General features: G+C 39.4%; 1 pseudogene; it reads left to right on the forward strand.

The window, feature by feature from the left end:
* The first annotated feature begins 440 nt into the window (after positions 1 to 440).
* On the forward strand, positions 441 to 1,819 carry LOC138396538 (elongation factor 1-alpha 1 pseudogene; annotated as a pseudogene).
* The last annotated feature ends 9,471 nt before the right edge of the window (positions 1,820 to 11,290 follow it).

Genomic DNA, 11,290 nt, shown 5'->3' on the forward strand with positions numbered 1-11,290 from the left:
GCACAGAAAGACAATATTGCATGTTCTCACTTGTATGTGGGAGCTAAGAGTGGATCATATAGAGAGTAAACTGGTAGTTCCCAGAGGCCAAGAAGGGTAGTGAGTCAAGGGGGATGAAGAGAGTTTGATTAATGGGTACAAATATACAGTTATATTGAAGAAATAAGATCTAGTGTTCAATAAATCAATAAGGTGACTATAGTTAACATTAATCTATTGTATATTTCAAAATAGCTAGAAGAGAATAATTTGCATGCTCCTAGCATAAAGAAAAGATAAAGATTTAAGGTGAAGGATATCCCAATTATCCAGACTTGATCATAGGAATGTTTCAAATTATCACATATACCACAAAAATATGTATATCTACTGTGTATCAACATAAATAGATATAACTTTTTTGCAATGAGTTTGCCACCAGAACACAGGTGGCATGAAAACCACCCATAAAAGCCAAAATGGGGAAGGGAAAGACTCATATCAACATCATCGTCATTGGACACATAGATTTGGGTGAATCCACCACAACTGACTATCTGATCTACAAATGTGGTGAGATCGACAAGCGAACCACTGGAAAATTTGAGAAGGAGGCTGCTGAGATGGGAAAGGGCTCCTTCAAGTATGCCTGGGTCTTGGACAAACTGAAAGCTGAGCGTGAGTGTGGTGTCACCATTGATCTCTCCCTGTGGAAGTGTGAGATCGGCAAATATTACCTGACTATTATTGATGCCCCAGGACAAAGAGACTTTATCAAAAACATGATTACAGGCACATCTCAGGCCAACTGTGCTGTCCTGATTGTTGCTGCTGGTGTTGGTGAATTTGAAGCTGGTATCTCAGAGAATGGGCAGAGCCGTGGGCATGCCCTTCTGGCTTATATACTAGATGTGAAACAACTAATTGTTCGTGTTAACAAATAGATTCCACTGAGCCACCCTACAGCCAGAAGAGATATGAGGAAATCATTAAAGAAGTCAGCACTTACATTAAGAAAATTGGCTACAACCCTAACACAGTAGCATTTGTGCCAATTTCTGGTTGGAATGGTGATAACATGTTGCAGCCAAGTGCTAACATGCCTTGGTTCAAGGGATGGAAAGTCACCCATAAAGATGGCAATGCCAGTGGAACCACACTGCTTGAAGCTCTGGATTGCACCCTGCTACCAGCTCGTCCAACTGAAAGCCCCTGCGTCTGCCTCTCCAGGATGTCTACAAAATTGGTGGTATTGGTCCTGTCGCTGTGGGCCCAGTGGAGACTGGTGTTTTCAAATCAGGCATGGTGGTCACCTTTGCTCCAGTCAATGTTACAATTGAAGTCTGTTGAAATGCACCATGAAGCTTTGAGCAAAGCTCTTCCAGGAAACAACGTGGGCTTCAACATCAAGAATATGTTTGTCAAAGATGTTTGTCATGGCAACGTTGCTGGTGACAGCAAAAATGACCCACCAATGGAAGCAGCTGGCTTCACTGCTCAGGTGATTATCCTGAACCATCCAGGCCAAATTAGCACTGGCTACACCCCTGTACTGCACTGTCACACAATTCACATTGCCTGCAAGTTTGATCGCTGCTCTGTTAAGAAGCTGGAGGATGGCCCTAAATTCTTGAAATCTGGTGATGCTGCCATCATCGATACGGTTCCTGGCAAGCCCATGTGTATTGAGAACTTCTCCAATTATCCTCCTCTGGGTTGTTTTGCTGTTTGTGATACGAGACTGACAGTTGCTGTGGGTGTCATCAAAGCAGTGAAGAAAAGGGCTGCTGGAGCTGGCAAGATCACCAAGTCTGCCCAGGAAGCTCTGAAGGCTAAATGAATATCATCCCTAATACCTGCCACCCCAGGCTTAATCGGTGGTGGAAGAACGGTCTCAAAACTGTTTGCTTTAATTGGCCGTTTAAGTTTCATAGTAAGACTGGTTAATGATAACAATGCAACCTTCAGAAGGAAAGGAGAATGTTTTGTGGACTATTTTTGTTTCTTTTTGTGTGACAGTTTTAAGTTATTAGTTTTTAAAATCAGTACTTTTTCATGGAAACAACTTGACCAAAAATCTGTTACAGAATTTTGAGACCCATTAAAACAAAGTTTCATGAAAATATATTATATATAAGCAGAGCAAGTCACTGATTAACCTAACATTATCAAATATTGATACATTTATCTCTTCTTTTAAACAAACCTTTAATAATGTTCTGCACCCAAAGTAATTGAGAGTTTTAGAAATAACAATTGTCATTGTCTCCCTTACTTTGATTATTTAGGATTCCTATTTTAATGGAAAACTTTTCAGAGGACTCTTTTCCCATCCCCTATACCAAGAGCTCTGAGACAAACAAAAACCACATGCAAGAAATTGCATCAAATTCTAAGCTATTTTTTATTTCAAATATTATATAACCCAGCATCTTTAAAATGGTCATTATCTTGTGGAAGTTTCTGTCCTGGCTACCAAAAGAGAACACATAAGAGCTAGTCATTAACAGCAGTGACTACAAAAAAGAGTGACAGGAACTAGGTACACAAGTACAAAGCATCAAGCCATGCAGTGGAGCTCCAAAGAGGATAACACATTCCTTCTCCACTTCCACTGCCCCTTATGAATCAAAGACTTTCCTAGATGCACGGGATAAAAATCCAACCTGAACTAACTTAACCCAAACAGGACTTTTACTGACTTATCAGGACATTCTTTGTGACTCTCCATAGAAAGGAAGCTTCTTTCTGATTTAAATTTTGGTATCATGTTCTTTCCGGATTTTTTTCCCCAGAAAGAGCAAAAAGTTTAAAGGCTGCCTACTTGCTTGCCAAATAGCACAGCATGAAAAATATGACAGCACCCAAATTACCATTAGCAGAGTCCCAGTAGCTCACATCTGCTTGTGGAGTTCCCTTTACAATCAATCAGGTGTATTGAAAAGGTCTTTGTGATGCAGAAGGGAACAAAAGTCACCTGTGTTTTTCAGTTTACTCTAATTTGTACACAAGATATAATTTGCTACACCGCAGGTCTCTTGCTCAAAGAGATTCAAAACAACAAAAGCAAAAATAATCACTACTATTCTGAGAGCGAGATAAGTGATAAGGAATCTAGCTGTGATCAGCTGGGAATTACATTAAATCTAAACCATACGCAGGAGCAAAGATTTGCAGTGGAGGAAAATGACTTAAAGTGTATCCACTATAACCCCTCATTTCATAGACAAAGAAATGAGGCCAGTGGCCTTGTGGTTAGCATGGCCAATTGGAGACATAAGGTGATTTCATTCCCTCCTTAAATACAACTAGACTATCAGCAGAGGAGTATGAAAGGCACTGTAAACCCTCCAATCAAAAGAAACAGGAGAGGAGACAATAGATGCAAGACCACAGAGTGGGGGACAAGTGGCAGTCATCAACTTAGCAGAGGAAGCTGGAAACTAAGTGCCTCCAGGAGGCAAAACCAATGGCGAGAAAGCCTGCTTATACCTCTGAATTCCAGAAAGGAATGGTGAGAGTAGCAATGAAGACCCAGAAGATTAGTTACAAGTCAAGCTAAGGATCTGGAAAGTCCCCTAGGTCCCCTTCCAGCTCTACTCAGCCAGGAGATTGCTCACCTTCCACTTTGGCAGAAGGTTGGATGTTTCCATGCTGGAAACACTGAACCAGTAAAGCTCCCCTCTAGGGCAGTAAAGGGAGGGGTGAGGCACAGCAAGGCAATGCTACTGGATTAATGATGATGATGATGATGACAACAGTAAAGACAAGTAACTTAGTAACTTATTGAACTCTCATTATGTTTCACACTGTAAGCACTATGTATATGTATATGGTACATGTATATAAAGCACCTCTCCTGCCATGCCTCGCCTCGCCAAAATCTAACTTGTAGCCAGCTTCAAGTCAGGAAGAAATTAAGTAAAATCCCCAGGGGTCCAGAGACCAGTCACATGGACTTAGTTAGGGTGGCAGCACCAGCCAATCCTCTAATTCCACCACTGCTGCTGGCTCCATTCCAGGGAACCCAACGTGGGTGACTTTTCAGTGACTTCCTCTGTGGGGATTTTCATAGTCTGTTGCAGACCCAGACTATTCCCACCTTTATGACAGGTTTCCAAAATCTGGTCTTTTGGAGATAGTAAATTAATTTCTGTATTTGTGTTCCTTTGCTGCCATAACCAATTACCACAAACTTAGTGACCTATAAAAGCACAAATTTATTATCTCACCTTTCTGCAGGTCAGAAGTCCAGGTAGTCTAGACTGGGGTTTTTTTTGCTGTGGATCTCCTAAGGCTGAAATCAAGGTGTCAGCCGACCTGGGCTCTCATCTGAAGGCTTGGGGGAAGAATGTGCTTTCAGGCTCATTCACACTGTTGGTAGAATTCAGCGCTGGTGGATGTGGAGCTAAGGTTCCTGCTTCCTTGCAGATTGTCAGCTGAGAACCTCTCTCAGCTCCTAGAGGTCCCTGTCTGTCCTTCACACCAGCCCCTTGCGCCTCAGAGCCAGCAACAACCCATCAAGTGCTTCTCACACTATGAACCTCACTGACTTCTGTTGCTGCTGCATCTCTTTTGCTTCCAGCCAGAGAAAGTTGTGTTTTTAAGGGTTTGTGTGATTAGATCGTGCCCACCCAGATAAGCCAGAATGATCTTTCTATTTTAAGGTCTATAACCTTAAATCCATCTGCAAAGTCCCTTTTGTTACGTGGCATATTCACAGGTTCCAGTATCAGGGCATGGACATTTGGGGGGAACCGTTCTGTCTACTATGATTTCTAAAGAAAAACTCAGTTTATTATAGCAATGGATAAATCTAACCGGTCCCTGGCCCCTCACATTAGAATAGGAACATTTCCATTTTTATATGTATCTGATAAGAGTAGCCATTATCGATACAACAAAATTTATTGGGTGCCTACTATGTGGCAAACACTGTCCTAGGCCTTGGGAATTCAAAAATGATTAAGATCCAAGGTCCATTCTTAAGATATTCACAATCTCACAGAGGAAGCAGAAAAATAAACATAAGATATGTGGAAAATGTAATTCAAGATAAACTCAAGGATTTCTAAAAACAAAAATCCTTGGATTGGTAGCAGGGACCATTCAGCCTTGAGGATGGGAGAAATTTCTTGAAGGAGGTAACACTGAATTGAATGTTCGAGGATAAGTGGGAGGGAGGACTTAAGGGGGTTGGGAAAAGAGAGAGGGAAAAATAAAGCAAAATAATAATATAAGTATTTACATACATTTTACAATATAAAATGAACTACTGAAAGTAATTCTTCTCTTAAAAACAAGTATTGTAGGATTTTTCAGAGTTTCTAGAGAATGCTGTGAATATTAAAAAAATTATATCTCTTCTAATAATCTGATAACATATTATATTCATATATAGTTCTAACATTTTCTAGACACTTGCATACATGTCATGTTATATTTCATCAGTAGGTTAAAAGAGCAGATATTGTTATTCCCACTTTAGGATGTGAAATACAGAGTTCAGGGGAATAGGGATTTTTTTCAAAGATGGACCCAGCTGCCACCTGGTAGGGCCCAGCTCAGAAACCAGTCCATCCAAACCCAGTTAGAAAGTCCAGTATTTATTTCACTGCAGTGTGCCACCTCGACTTTGCAAGTTCAGCCCAAATTTATTTAGCTTTCTGCTTCATTTTTAAATGCATTCATATAATTATGGATTTATGAAATCCCAGAAAAGAGACCAATTGATTCTTACTTTTTGCCTTTGAGCTTAGTGCACAAAAAGGGAACAAAACTATACACTCTCACTCAGACATTATTGCTTTGTTGATATTCATGTTTCCCAAAATGAATAATTTTTGTTGTTTTGCCATCATCATTAAAAGAAACAGAAGATCGGATCTGCGGAAGCATCCTGACTGTCGCAGGGAAGCCGCCTAGAGGACATGCGGGCTATTGATATTCTCCCCTCAAGCCGGAAACTGTCTCTGGAGATCTGTGAGAAACACAGAATCACAACAAAGACTCGAAAACAAATTGATGGAATCAGAGATGGCTGCAGACTCGTGAATAGCTTTTCACGCTGTCACTGTTTCAGTTTGGATTTATACTTTAGTTTTGCAAATTGATGGGGGAAAAAAAATCTAGTTTTATGTCAGCATTTTACTTTTCAGTTAAAGACCAAAGAGTAGGTTTCTACATTCAAAATGGTTTCTTTTCCTTGCTTTGTTAAAAAAATCACAATGCGCCTTGATTTTTTTTCCCCCAAAAGAGGCCCATACATTACATTGCAATGTTGGGAGCAAGCTCAAAAAAGAATATGACTTTCTTTGTACAGAGGTTTTAATATTTTCATAAAGATCCTCTCCTCAGCTCCTCAAGCATTTGCCTTTCATTTTGTTTTATTGAATTAGGCTGCAAAGCACTCGAGCATGAAGCTCTTTGTCATCTCTAACCAGGCTTACATTGATTCCACGTATCCGTATGCCCAGTCTGGGTTTATTAATCTATACATCTATTCCACTGAAAAAGAGAACTCTCTAACTTATTATGTAAAAGGATAAGCCACCTCCACAGCCCATTTGCATGCAGGTACGCTTAAAAGTAGATTTGTTTCTTCAGAGTTACAGCCGGCTTCTTTAGCAGCATTAAACCAAGGGAAAAATGAAATTATATTATGATTTCTCATGGTGGATTAGACTACAACCATGACAAAAGCAGTCTAATATTTCAGTTTGTATTTCTTTAAATATAAACACATTTTAATATAAAGAACTCTAGACCAGGATAAGCAAGACTGCACACACATACCCCCGAAAATGCAAATCACACTATTAATTCGCCACCTGCTACTCTTTGGGGTCAGATCGCCTACAGCCGAAGCAGAGGATTTGCTGAGGTGGCGAAGGGCTTTATCCAAATGGCCAAATAACTTATTTTTCTCCTGAATATTACTCCTCCCAAATATTGAGGAGAGACATTGATAAAATAGGCAACAAAATAATCAAGAACTTCAGAGTCAGAAGACCTTAGCTGTTGTTTATAACATGTTGTCATTTTAACCTTTCTTCAGTGTTCCTATCCTGCTTCATTTGAAGCAGGATAACTAATTAATGTATACTAGGGCCCTTACCTTAGTCACAAAAGTTTTTAAATATCTTTTGTAAGTTTCCCTTTCACCTTATTTGATTCAGAGGCATCTTCTTTGCTAAGAAAGACAGGTGTCTGGTTCATCCATTCTACAAATATTTGTTGCATCGTGTCCCTCTAAAATTAATATGTTGAAATCCTAACCCCAAAGATGATGGTATTAGGAGATGGAGCCTTTGGGAGGTGATTAGGTCATGAGGGTAGAGCCCTCATGAATGGGATCAGTGCCCTTATGAAAGGGCCTCCAGAGAGTTCTTTCACCATCTTTCTACTATGTGAGGATACAACAAGAAGATAGCCATCCATGAACCAGGAAGTAGACCCTTAGCAGACACCAAATCTTCTGGCACCTTAATCTTGGACTTCCCAGCCTCCAGAACTGTGAGAAATAAATGTCTGTTGTTTAAGCCATCCAGTCTATGGTAATTTGTTATAACAGCCTGAACTGATGAAGACATTTATTGAATGCCTCCTCTGTGCCAGGCACTAGTCTGGTGCTGGGGGTATGGCAATAAGCAAGTCAGATGAGATCCCTGCTGTCATGGAAGATGGACAGCAAACACCTGAATAAATTAGAAAACATTAAAAGTAGTAAGTGCTATGAAGAAAATTCAATATGGCAACGTAAAGACAATGACTGATGGGGCAACATTAGATGAGTAGTCAGCAAAGATCTAAGCTCAGACTTGAATAACAAGAACCTATCAAATGAGGTTGAAGAAAGAGTAGTTTAGGCAAGACAACAGCACAGCCTCCATGGTGTCTTCAACTCTTAACGTATGTTGAGTATATGAACTTTCTTTCTTTTATGCCTCCTCCCCTGCAGATCACATTCCTCAGATTCTTGTACATTGGGATTCCACCTCCTCACAGCTTCTCCTCTAACTCTTCCTTCACCCCTCCCATGATGGGGAAATTTCTTCCCACAAATACTATTCCAAACCCTTTTTCTATCTTGCTCTCACTCCCTCTCTATATCCTTCTAATCTAACATTGAAGGAACTGGTTAAAATCAAGAATTTTATTCTTCCTTGAATTTTTCAAAAACACAAGCTTCAATAACAACCATGTCATCCTATTCTACAGTCAAAAACTGAATAATATCTTTTGATTTTTCCCCCCATTACCCACAGTATGTGTAAAGGATTGGTTCAATACCATGTCTAACTACTGTTTCTCAACCTCAGAAATACAAAACTGTTGGCCTCCAATCACAGATAACCTTGCTTACATTTTAAACATAATTAAAATATTCCTGCTCTTTGCAGTTGAGTTCCATCTCTCAGTTTGATTTCTTTAATTGGTCTCATATCTTAAAGGAGCTCTGTTCAACATTTGGTATTTGATAGATCCCATGGGTCTTCTTTGCTGACAATGATGCTGCCATCTCTAAGGCTGGTTTATAGACAGATGCATTTGTGTCCCTAATTGCTTCTCTTTTTAATGAGAATTTGATGATGAAAGTTCTCATATATTCTAAAACATTCATCATAAAATGAGTCCCTGTCCCAGAATTGTGCTCAAAACCTTAAGTCATTTTAAGATGGGTTGGCTAGGGTATGAGTTTTGTCCAATGTCGTGTTTGTTTAATATAAAAATCAATAATGCCACCACTCTACACATTTATCTAATGCAATAATCAATACCAATACCTTTCCTGATATTTATTTAATATAATAATCAATAACAATATTGTTTGTTTGATGCCATTGACCAGAGTAGAAGACCAAATCTATGTGCTTTATATACCCTATGTACATTCAGACTGAGCCATCCACTGCTAACATCTCCCTTCTTTTTCCTACCTCCCACTCTCCAGACCTGAACAGAACAGAACATCCTTCCTCTTCTTGCTCCAAAGGCGATGTCAAGTAATTTTAGAGGAGGCAGCCGGCATTGATGGAATCTCTCTCTACATTGTTCTAGGTACTCTGAAGGAAATAAAGAAATATAATATGATTTACCTCTATATTTGTTGTGATAACACAGCTGCTATAACAGAGAAGCCCCAAGATCCTGGTGGCTTAATATATGATAAGTTGGTAAGTTGGTTGCTTATCATCTAACAGTATAATATGGTTACCCCTAGTTGGTAGAATGTTTTCATATAATACTTCAGTGACCTAAGCTCCTTCCATCTTACAGATCCACCCTCCCCTAGAATCCCATAGTCCTCTGCATTCAGCCAGCATATAGGAAAAGAGCATAGAAGACCATGTGTAGGATATTTTAATAAGTCAGACCTGGAAGTAGTGTTCATCACTTTTGCCTGTATTCCTTTGGCTAGAACTCAGTCTCATGGACACATCTAACTGCATGGCGAAACAAGCTGAGAATATGGTCTAGCTATACACCCAAGAAAGGGAATGGATTTGAACAATTAGTCAGTCTCTGTCAACATCCTATTCTTGAGTTGCTTATAATTTAAACAGGAACACAAAATGAAGGATAGTACGTATAATGAGAAGGGAGAGATCAAGCTGGATTAATCAGCGAAGACTTTCTAAGGAGAGATTTTAAAAATGGGTAGAATATAGAGTTAAGCATGAAGAGCCTTCCTAAGAGCTAAAACAATACAGTATAAGCAAAATTAGGGGTAGAGATAGGCACACACTGGGCAGAGGAATGTGAGGAGACCATTCTGACAGTTGCACAGAGTCTACGCCAGGAAGTAGAGAGCAACTTACCCAGCTAAGGAGACTAGGATGAAACTACTTTAACTAAGACCACTGACTCTGACACCTTGAACACATGTTTGCATTGCACTAAAATTCCTGTAGTCCACTTAAAGAGGCCAGTATACTTTACCACCTTTTTCTAAGTAATCTCTAAATCTCAGCTGGTATTTCAAGTTTGAGTGGAAAACGTTGGCACTACCTAGAGGATATCCCTATCCCTCATTAATTTTGAGTTTCTCAAAGAACAAATGAAAAACAAATAGCAAATTCTAAAAGACCAATATTATCCTAAGTAACCATCTCACTGTGAGGTAAACCACAAGTCTTTATGATACAACAAAGCTAAGAAGTCACTGACAACACATGCTCCAGTTGAGTGTATACATATATATATATATATATATATGCATATAATTAAATGTCTTGACTAATGATGTAGAATTACAGCAAAATCAAACTAGAAATAAAAGCCAATAGTTCCCTCTTTGGTTCAATCTCTAAATACCCACAGAATTAGGGAGATTACAGCTCTAATCAAATCCACTGGACAAATTAGGAATTTCCTAAAGGTTAATTCAAATGTGGTCCCAATGGAAATCCTTCCACATGTGCATTTCTGGATCTTTTTGGAAGGACTCTCTGTTTACCATGGGAACATACCTTCTACCCCCACCTGTACTGATGTTCCAATGTGCTCCAGTAGTCAGTCACCTTGTTAAAATGAGAACTACATCTTTAACTCCAATGTATTTTGTACTCCTTCATAGAGTACACAAATCAGGACTGTCCTGTCCCCTTGTAGAAATTCTAAGGCAATGATTATTTACCTTTAGGGGATTTTGAATAATTTCTAAAATCCAAAGGAAACTATGTCTCCTGTACCCTCCCAACCCCCCAGGAAAATATAGCAAAATCCCTATATTTCAGGACCAAGTTCTCTTAGGAACACCATAGATCCTATGAGGCAGCACAACACTCTAGTGAAGACTATCTGCTTCCTACACCAACTCAAATATTTCCATTTTACAAATGAAGAAAATGATGCATAGAGAGTTTAAGCAACTTGTCTTCATTGTCCACCTTGAGGAATTGGCAAAGTAGTCCTGGAAGCCATTCAGTCTACCTCCAAAGACCTTGCATATGTAACCACAGTGAGCTGCTGCTCTCACTCCCCAGGCCCTGTTCTGATGATATATCCCTCTCTACTGAAAAAAGAAAAAGAACAAATAAAACTTCATTTTATCTTACTTTCAAAAACTTAAGAGTGGGACCAAATGCTGTGTCTCTTCTCTACTAAGTTCAAACCAGAGTACTTGTTTTTTTTCTTATGCTAATTATTAAACCATCAACAAAGAGGTCCCATCATTTATTAACCCCCCTGAGTTTCAAGCCTTACATCAAGACAAAGTCCTCCTGGACCTAGTATTATTTTACACCTCCAAATACTGTCACAGGCACAGACGCTTTCTCCTCTTAATTTGTTACAGCTCTACAGTCCC

The sequence above is a fragment of the Eulemur rufifrons genome, chromosome 16 (assembly GCF_041146395.1).
Source record: "Eulemur rufifrons isolate Redbay chromosome 16, OSU_ERuf_1, whole genome shotgun sequence".
Taxonomy (NCBI): Eukaryota; Metazoa; Chordata; class Mammalia; order Primates; family Lemuridae; genus Eulemur; species Eulemur rufifrons.